Genomic DNA, 8700 nt, shown 5'->3' with positions numbered 1-8700 from the left:
TTTTTTTTTATGCATGAGTATGTGTATTGTATCCAAAGGATTTACATCAATAATTTGAGACGGAATAAGAGGCGATAATAATAGCGGCTTCCCAATCGGTTAAGTTTCTCAAATGATATATGTACATACATCTAACAGAACAGAGAAAGTGAAATTAAAATTTATTTAACAAAGTTAAAAATTGCTCGAGAAAATGGTTGCAGTCAATTCAAGCATCAATAAACCTGGTGAAATAGCAGGTGTCAAGTCTAAAGCAACACTGACAGCCACTGGTAAACCTAAAGAAAAGCGAAGGTAAGTTAAAAAAGTTTTTTAAAACCGAATAATATTAAATCTTTCTTTTCCACGTGGGTTGCCTCAGTTCCGTACGAAGACCATTAATGTAGCATTCCTCATTTATCTATTTATTTATTAATTAATCTAGAAAATAAACATTTCGTACAGACTATTTGGTGGAGATGCTACGCGACACGAAACATCTCTTTGTATGCCCGGGAAACTCGACGCAACTGACGCCTCTGTCGCTGTGGTCAGACCCTTTAGAGGCTTCACGCTTCTTGGGTCTTCCGTAATAGGGAATTTACATGAGGCGATGTTTAGTTGAAAGCAACAATCGCCTGGTGTAAACAGCCTTTCAACTAATCGCTTACAATGAAGTTGGTCGGCTCCCTACTTTCGTTAAACTTTTGGTTCAACTAATCGCCTGTGAAAGTTGAATCATGTAAATTCCCTATTAGTTGAACTTGACGACAACGACTGAGATACTAACTGATCTGGGAGGGATTGATGTTGCCGGTACAACAACAACAACAACCACAACCAAACCGTACCCTTCTCTTATAAAAGTTTATAGTACCGTTACTTTCTTCATGATCCAATGATCGGATCTAAACCAAATTAGTATAGATACCACACCTCTTTAAAAAAATTATAGAAATTATTTACGTGGTCCGACAGTCAGGCAGCGCTCAGAACCCTCACATCATTTGAAGTCAAATCCTCTTTGGTTCATGAGTGTATTGATTAGCCCAACAACCAGGCGGAGTACAACGACATCCAATTAACTTGAGTACCAGGTCACGTAGGAGTTGTTGACAACGATGAAGCGGACTGACTAGCTAGAACGGCAGCCGCCTTGTCCCCTATGGGGCCTGAGCTCTTCATAGCGATAAGACCTAGTACAATCAAGGAAGAGCTCAGGAAGGAGAAGTCACGCTAGCTGACCCACCCACTAAATTTCGTCGAACACTGGTAAATATTATTCAGGAACGTCAATTCCACAGGGTTGTCACTGCTGCTGCAGCCCGCTTCATCCCATCGGGATGCATCTCGGCCCTCGTCCGAATTTTCCAGCCGAAGTGGCTGTCCTAGCTGATGAGCGTGACAACTTCGTCAGGCCGATCCCGGAAATCCCCGTATAAGGGATCTCAACTCGGAGATTCGGCAACTTGTGAACGTACATAAGCACAAGAAATGGGAAGAGCATCTGAAGACCTACAACTTCACCTCTGGTGTGAGTAAGCTTTGGTCACCGTGAGGACATTGTGCAACCCAACGAAGCGTGACGACAGAGTTGAAATAGACTTTGGTGAACACGTTTCGTCGGACCCGGACCGATGCGCGATTTTAGCTGGAAGTTCATCTTGCATCCTCCGGTGTATAAGCCAAACGTCGAGTGACCAGAAGGCTGCACAAACTGTCAAAATCTAGTGCGTCTCTTGCTTTTACCAGCGGTCAGGTAAGGGTAGCCATCGGGAAGGCGAAAGCCTCCAAAGCCATTGGACCCGAATGAATATGCATGCTGATGGTGAAAAATTTGGGTCCTACGGGAGAAGCGTGCCTAACGGAGGTCCACAATTTGTCTATGGCCACTCTCGTCATTCCAGACATCTGGAAGATGGGGAGAGTGATCCCATTACTCAAACCGGGGAAATCTGCCAACAAAGGAGCGATAACCCTCCTTCCGCCCGGTAGCGAAGACACTAGAGGCCATGCTACTTCCGTATTTTACAAATCACCTTACCCCAACGAAGCATCGGCATGGATTCCGTAAAGTGCTCAGCACTTAACGCCAAAAATACCCAGATAACTAGTTGCCTAAACCGAAAACGCCCCTGCGAGAGAACCATTCTAGTAGCGCTGGACCTGTGTAAGGCGTTCAACACTGTCAGCCATTCAACGCTACTAGAAGACATAGAGGCCTCCTCTCTCCCACAGGGACTTAAACGGTTGTCGGCGATTATCTGAGTGGTCGTCACTCGTCAATAACTTTTAGAGACAAATCGAGCAAACCGAGGAAAATAAAACAGGGGGTTCCATAAGGTAGTGTTCTTTCCCCATTACTGTTTAACTTTTACATTTCAACGCTCCCTCAACCACCAGAGGAGTCTATTGTCTCTTATGCTGACGATTGCTCGATCATGGCGTCCGGGATGGAAATGATGACTTATGCTCGAAAGTAAACGGTTATCTCGCCGAGCTTCCTCGCTTCTTCACTGCACGGAGCCTAACCCTCTCCCCTAAAAAATCCTCAGCCACACTTTTTACCACCTGGACGAAGGAGGTCAGACTCGAACTGGGAGTTCTTGTCGATAATACACCAATTCCGACGGTGAACACCCCGAATATACTCGGAGTAACGTTCGATAGTCTGCTCACCTTTTCGGCGCATACAACCACAATTGTCAACAAAGTACAAAAAACATTCCCACGACAGCCGGTTCTACGTACCGGAATGACTCGAGTTTTACCCGACCAAGGGCTGTTGTTTCGGCGATCTAACCCCGTTTAGGTCGGCGAAGTATCTCAGAAGTTGTTCGTCCATAGGGCTACATTCACTACGTATTCTTCTACTCAGGGCTGGCATCGAGTCAAACCCAGGGCCAGAAATATACACCTGCTGTGTATGCCAGAGACGACAACACCACAACTCCACCTCAGTCAAGTGTAATGCCGGCGAGGGGTGGATTCACCTTAGAGTCTGCTAAGGACAACGGACACATCGACAGTGGACCAGGTCGTACGTGGCCCCCTGTTGCTCAAACGGAGCAGCCTCCACGGCTAACCTCAGTCCACCCGAGCAGCCTCACACAGTCACCACAGCACAACATAATAATACCACAGACCATACCACAGCCACCACAGACCACATAACACACACAACCGGACCACTACCCACACGCCGCCGCCAACCACTCCTGGTTCCTCCTACAATCTGCACGGTATGTCAGACCAGGATATTCCGTAATGCGACATCAGTCAAGTGCAACACCTGCCTTGGCTCGTGCCACTTTAGGGCATGCTCAGGTCTGCGTACCACGCGAGATTGGACTGGGAACTTCGAGGGCCCGTGTTGCGCTGCTCGGTCGCAGACCTCAACTGCGACGCCTCCCGCCACCACCACAGGGCGGCAACCATCACAGCAGCGCACACAGCCAACGGCGGTAAGAATACACACATCCCTTACACCCCACATTACGACACGTCTCCCGAACAACATGAAGCTCCTTCAATTTAACTGCAACGGGCTACAGAGCAAGATTGAGGAGATAACCGTCTTCATGTGTCGGCATGGTATATTGATAGCTGCGGTCCAAGAGACGAAGTTGCACAGCAATTCAACTTTGTTGAATTGTGCCGGGTACAACGTGCACCGTCGAGATCGCGAGCGAGATAATTGTGGTGGCTTGGCGTTCATCACGCTCCACACCGTGCAGTATCGTCTTATCGAAGCAGACATCGACCGCAGGGATACCACCCTAGAATGTCAGGGCATCGCTATCCGGTCAGGCGATGTCGAGCTCAAAATATTTAACATATACATACCCCCCTGTCACCTGCTGCCCGGCAGGATATCACCCTGATATAGGTGCACTCCTCAGAGGTGAAAACCGTATGGTAGTAGGTGACTTTAATGCGCACCACGATCTTTGGCACTCAAGCCTGTCAAACGATCGTAGGGGAACCGACTTGGCTGAGCAGATAGACGATTCGACATTCTGCACAATGAACGACGCACCCACCAGGATTATGGGTAACTGAGTAGCTCGCCAGACATCACCATAGTCAGCGCTGGTCTGATAAACAGCATAACATGGCGACCTATGCTGACTTTAGCATCAGACCACCTCCCATAGTCATCTCGATAGATAAACCAACCGACTTTGCCTCCGCCAAACACCGGACCTATATCAACTTTTCTAAAGCTGATTGGAAAGGTTACGCGGACTTTACTGAAAACACCTTCACAGCGCTTCCCACACCAACCGACGTCCATCTCGGTGAACGTAAGTTCCGCAGGGCTGTCACTGCTGCTGCAGCTCGCTTCATACCGGCAGGATGTATAACGGACCCACGCCGATCCCGGAGATCCCCATATCAGGGATCTCAACGCGGAGATTCGGCAAGTAGTAAACGTACATAAGCGGAAGAAGTGGGAGGAGCATCTGAAGACCTGTAACTTCACCTCTGGTGTGAGCAAGCTTTGGTCAACCGTGAGGTCGCTGTCCAATCCGACGAAGCACGACGACAGAGTCGAAATTTCCTTCGGCGACCATGCTTCGTCGGACCCGGAGGGATGCGCGAGCTATATTAGGCGGCAGTTCATACTGCATCCTCCGGTGGACAAAGCCAAGCGTCGAGTGACCAGAAGGCTGCACAAACTGCCAACAACCTGTGCCCCCCTTGCTATCACTTGCGGTGAAGTTCAGGTGGCCATCGGGAAGGCGAAAGCCTCCAAAGCCATGGGTCCCGACGGAATATGCATGCTGATGCTGAAAGATTTGGGTCCTGCGGGGGTAGCGTACCTAACGGAGGTCCCACTGCTCAAACCGGGGAAACCTGCCGTCATAGGAGATTCTTATCGTCCTATAACACTTCTTTCCCCGGTAGCGAACACACTCGGGGCCTTGCTACTCCCGTATTTCACAAACCACTTGACCCCAGCGAAGCATCATCATGGTTTCTGTAAAGTGCACAGTACAACAACAGCACTTAACGCCATAAAAACTCAGATAACTCGTGGCCTTAACCGAAACCGTCCCTGTGAGAGAACGATTCTAGTAGCGTTGGACTTGACAAAGGCGTTTGACACCGTCTGCCATTCCACGCTACTAGAAGATATAGAGGCCCCCTCTCTCCCACAGAGGCTCAAACGGTGGTCGGCAAATTATCTGAGTCGTCGACACTCGTCGGTAATGTTTAGAGACAAAACGAGTAAACTCAGAAAAATAAAACAGGGGGTTCCACAGGGTGGTGTCCTTTCCCCGCTACTGTTTATTTTTTTACATTTCAAAGCTCCCTCAACCAGAGGGAGTCTCGATTGTCTTTTACGCCGACGATTGCTCGATCATGGCGACTGGGAATGGAATTGATGACCTGTGTTCGCAAGTAAACGGGTATCTCTCCGAACTTTCTCGCTTCTTCACTGCAAAGTGTCTAGCCCTCTCTCCTACGAAATCCTCTGCGACCCTGTTCACAACCTGGACGAAGGAGGTCAGGCTACCGCTGGGAATTCAGGTCGATGACACACCAATTCCGACGGTGAATAACCCCAAAATACTCGGAGTAACATTCGACCGCCTGCTGTCCTTCACTGCGCACGCAACCGCTATTGTCAATAAAGTACAGAGCCGCAACAAGGTCCTCGCTAGCCGGCAGTACTTGGGGCAAAGACAAAGAAACGTTGCTGATAACATACAAGGCAATAGGCCAACCGGTTTTAAACTACGCATCGCCAGTGTGGTCGCCGGGGACTAGTAGGACGCAGTGGACGAAGCTACAGACTCTACAGAACACCGCACTCAGGACAGCGACAGGATGCCTCTTGATGTCGCCCGAACATCATCTCCACGGAGAAGCGCAAACGCTCCCCGTAAAGGAGCACAACATAATGCTGTGCAAGCAGTTCCTGATCGGGAGCCACAGAAGTGGCCACCCAAACAGACAGCTGCTTGCAGAGGAGCCCTCGCCTAGGCACGTCAGGAGGCATCTATATGAACTGACGGACGAAGTCCAGAGGTTCATCAGGCAACCTCTGGACCCGTCAGCTTACCGACTGGCCCTGAACGGCATTCACAGGGAGTCAGTCTCGAGTTATGTAGACTCTAGACCTGTGAATGCCGTTCTAGGCATACCGCCCCCGGACATAGACGAGACGGAGTTTCATCTGCCTCGGGAGACACGAACGACAATAGGCCAACTTCGCTCTGGCTATTGCAGCAGCTTAAACTCCTACATGAGTAGATTGAATGAGGATGTGCCAAATGAGTGTCCGGCATGCGGAGAGACCCCACATGACTCGAAACATCTCTTCGCATGCCCGGAAAACCCGACAACCCTAAAGGCTTTGTCCCTGTGGACCAACCCAACAGAAGCTGCACGCTTCCTAGGGCTGCCGTTAGTGGAACTTGACAACGACTGAGATACCAACCGTCCTGGGCGGGGTTGTTGTAGCCGCTACAACCACAACCACAACAACAACAACAAAGTACAAAGCTGCAACAAGGTCCTCAAGTCGCTAGCCGGCAGCACCTGGGGAAAATATAAATAAACGTTGCTGGCAACGTGTCAGGCAATTGGCCGGCCGTTTCTGAACTACGTTGCGCCCGTGTGGTCACCGGGGACTAGTAGGACGTAGAGGATGAAGCTGCAGACTTGCCAGAACACGGCACTTGGACAGCGACAGGATGCCTCTTGGATGTCGCCGCAACACCACCTGCGCGAGGAGGCCCACATGCTCCCTGTTAAGGAGCATAACACAATGCTCTGCAGGCAGTTCCTGGTTGGGAGTCACAGAAGTGGGCATCCAAACAGGCAACTCCTTGCAGAAGAGCCTTCGCCCAGGCACGTCAGGAGGCATCTCTACGAACTGACGGACGAAGTCCAGAGGTTCATCAAACAACCTCTGGACCCAACAGCTTATCGACAAGTCTTGAACGGCATTCACAGAGAGGCAGTCTCGAGTTATGTAGACTCCCGACCTGTGAATGCCGTTCTGGGCACAAACAGCAGACGTGGACGAGACAGAACTTCGTCTGCCTCGAGAGACTCGGACCACAAAAGCCCAATTGCGCTCTGCTTACTGCAGCAGGTTGAACTCATACCTAAGCAGACGATATTCTTAACGAATGCCCCGAATGCGGAGAGTCGCAACATGACTCACAGTATCTCTTCGTATGCCCTCGGGCTGCACGCTTGCTAGGGCTGCCGTCAGTAGAGCTTGACTACAACGATTGAGGAACTAACCCATCTGGGCGGGGTTGCTGTAGCCGCTACAACAACAGTCAGGAATTAGGTGCAACTTAGGGCCACCAAAATTAATTTCGGTGCACACTCGGTTTCCGAAATATTCGCAAAAATGTGTTTTGGGTCAGCTAGCTGACGTCACGCATTCTCCGTTGTAGGATCGACGGGTCCACAATCTCGTTGTCGGCTCGTTGACCGTCCCGTTGTTCTTACCTTTTTCCGCACCATTATTTCTACCGTTGCTGGTTCCGTTAACGTCGATGTCCACTTCATTAAAAACCAAAATTTTGCAAAAAAGTTTAATAAAAAAAAAAACGGTGACATTTTTAATTAAATTTATTGTTAATTCAAACCGGCATTAGAAGTGAAGAAGTAAAGTCGGAATTTTAATGCTCGCAACCCCAGGATTGTGCTATATTGAAAAAATAGACCTTTAGTTTTTATTCTTAAATCAAAAAATATTTAGAGGTCGTTCAAAGCTCTCAAAGCTTTCCATGTATTTTAAATGGGAAAAACAACTTTTCTTAGGAATGGTATAGAATTCTTGAGAATCAGTATATCAACGATATCCAATTTTTTTATTTAACTAGTTTTTAATACTAAAGACATTTTATTTATCCGCACGTTGCATTTTCTGACATTTCCTGGGGCTTCGGTCGGACCTATAAAATATAGTTAACTTTGGGCGCTTTGAGCGTCCTCTAAATATTTTTTGATTTCAAAATAAAAAATGGGGGTATATTTTTTCGGTATAGAACATTCCTAGGGGGTGAGAGCATAAAAATTCCCACCTTACTTTTCACATGCACTTTTAGACCACCCTAGCTCATTTTGTATGCGATTGCAATAAATGAGCTATCAGTTTATTAAAAAATAGATTTAATTTTGGATCGTATTTGTATTTTATATTTTCAAATTGTGGAAATTATCGATGGTCAAAATTAAAAAAATTAAGAGAAATGTGGTTTTTTTTTTAAATTTACCCTATAAAAAATCCCAACAAGCCAAGTCCGACAATAGATTATTATACATATACCAATTTAAAGGCCTATATATCAACCTGTCATCTCTGTCTTAAATCTACAATATCGTATTTTCTGACCTAAATCGCAGGTCGCGACCGTTGAATGACCTTTAAAAAGTGTAGAGAAATAGGAAATTATATTTCTCAAGAAAACAAATCGAATTAGGGGGTAGGGTCTTGAAATTAAAAAAATAAAGCGTTTACGATGGGCTCCCTAATGTACATATGTATGAATTAGGGATGTTGCGAATGTGGAAATTTAGACATCCGCGGATGCGAATGCGGGTGCGGATGTTTAAAAGCTAACATCCGCGGATGCGGATGCGAATGCGGATGTCATGTATTTTTAAGAAATAATTAAGGTGTAAATGTAAATAAAAAATGGAAAGGTTAATAACTTTTAATAATCTGCTTCATCCTGAGTTTTGCCC

The 8700-nt window shown here is 47.4% G+C and overlaps 1 protein-coding gene across 9 annotated transcripts in view; it reads right to left on the bottom strand.

The window, feature by feature from the left end:
• The window catches only part of LOC118736765 (protein similar), a 259354-nt gene that overhangs the window by 249958 nt on the left and 696 nt on the right, over nucleotides 1-8700 (bottom strand). The window lies entirely within an intron of this gene.

This window comes from Rhagoletis pomonella, unplaced genomic scaffold, assembly GCF_013731165.1.
Source record: "Rhagoletis pomonella isolate Grant_MI unplaced genomic scaffold, Rhpom_1.0 Rhpom_scaffold_00004, whole genome shotgun sequence".
NCBI classification, from domain to species: Eukaryota; Metazoa; Arthropoda; class Insecta; order Diptera; family Tephritidae; genus Rhagoletis; species Rhagoletis pomonella.
Note: the sequence above shows the minus strand (reverse complement) of the source record. Positions and strands in the feature narration are given on the sequence as shown.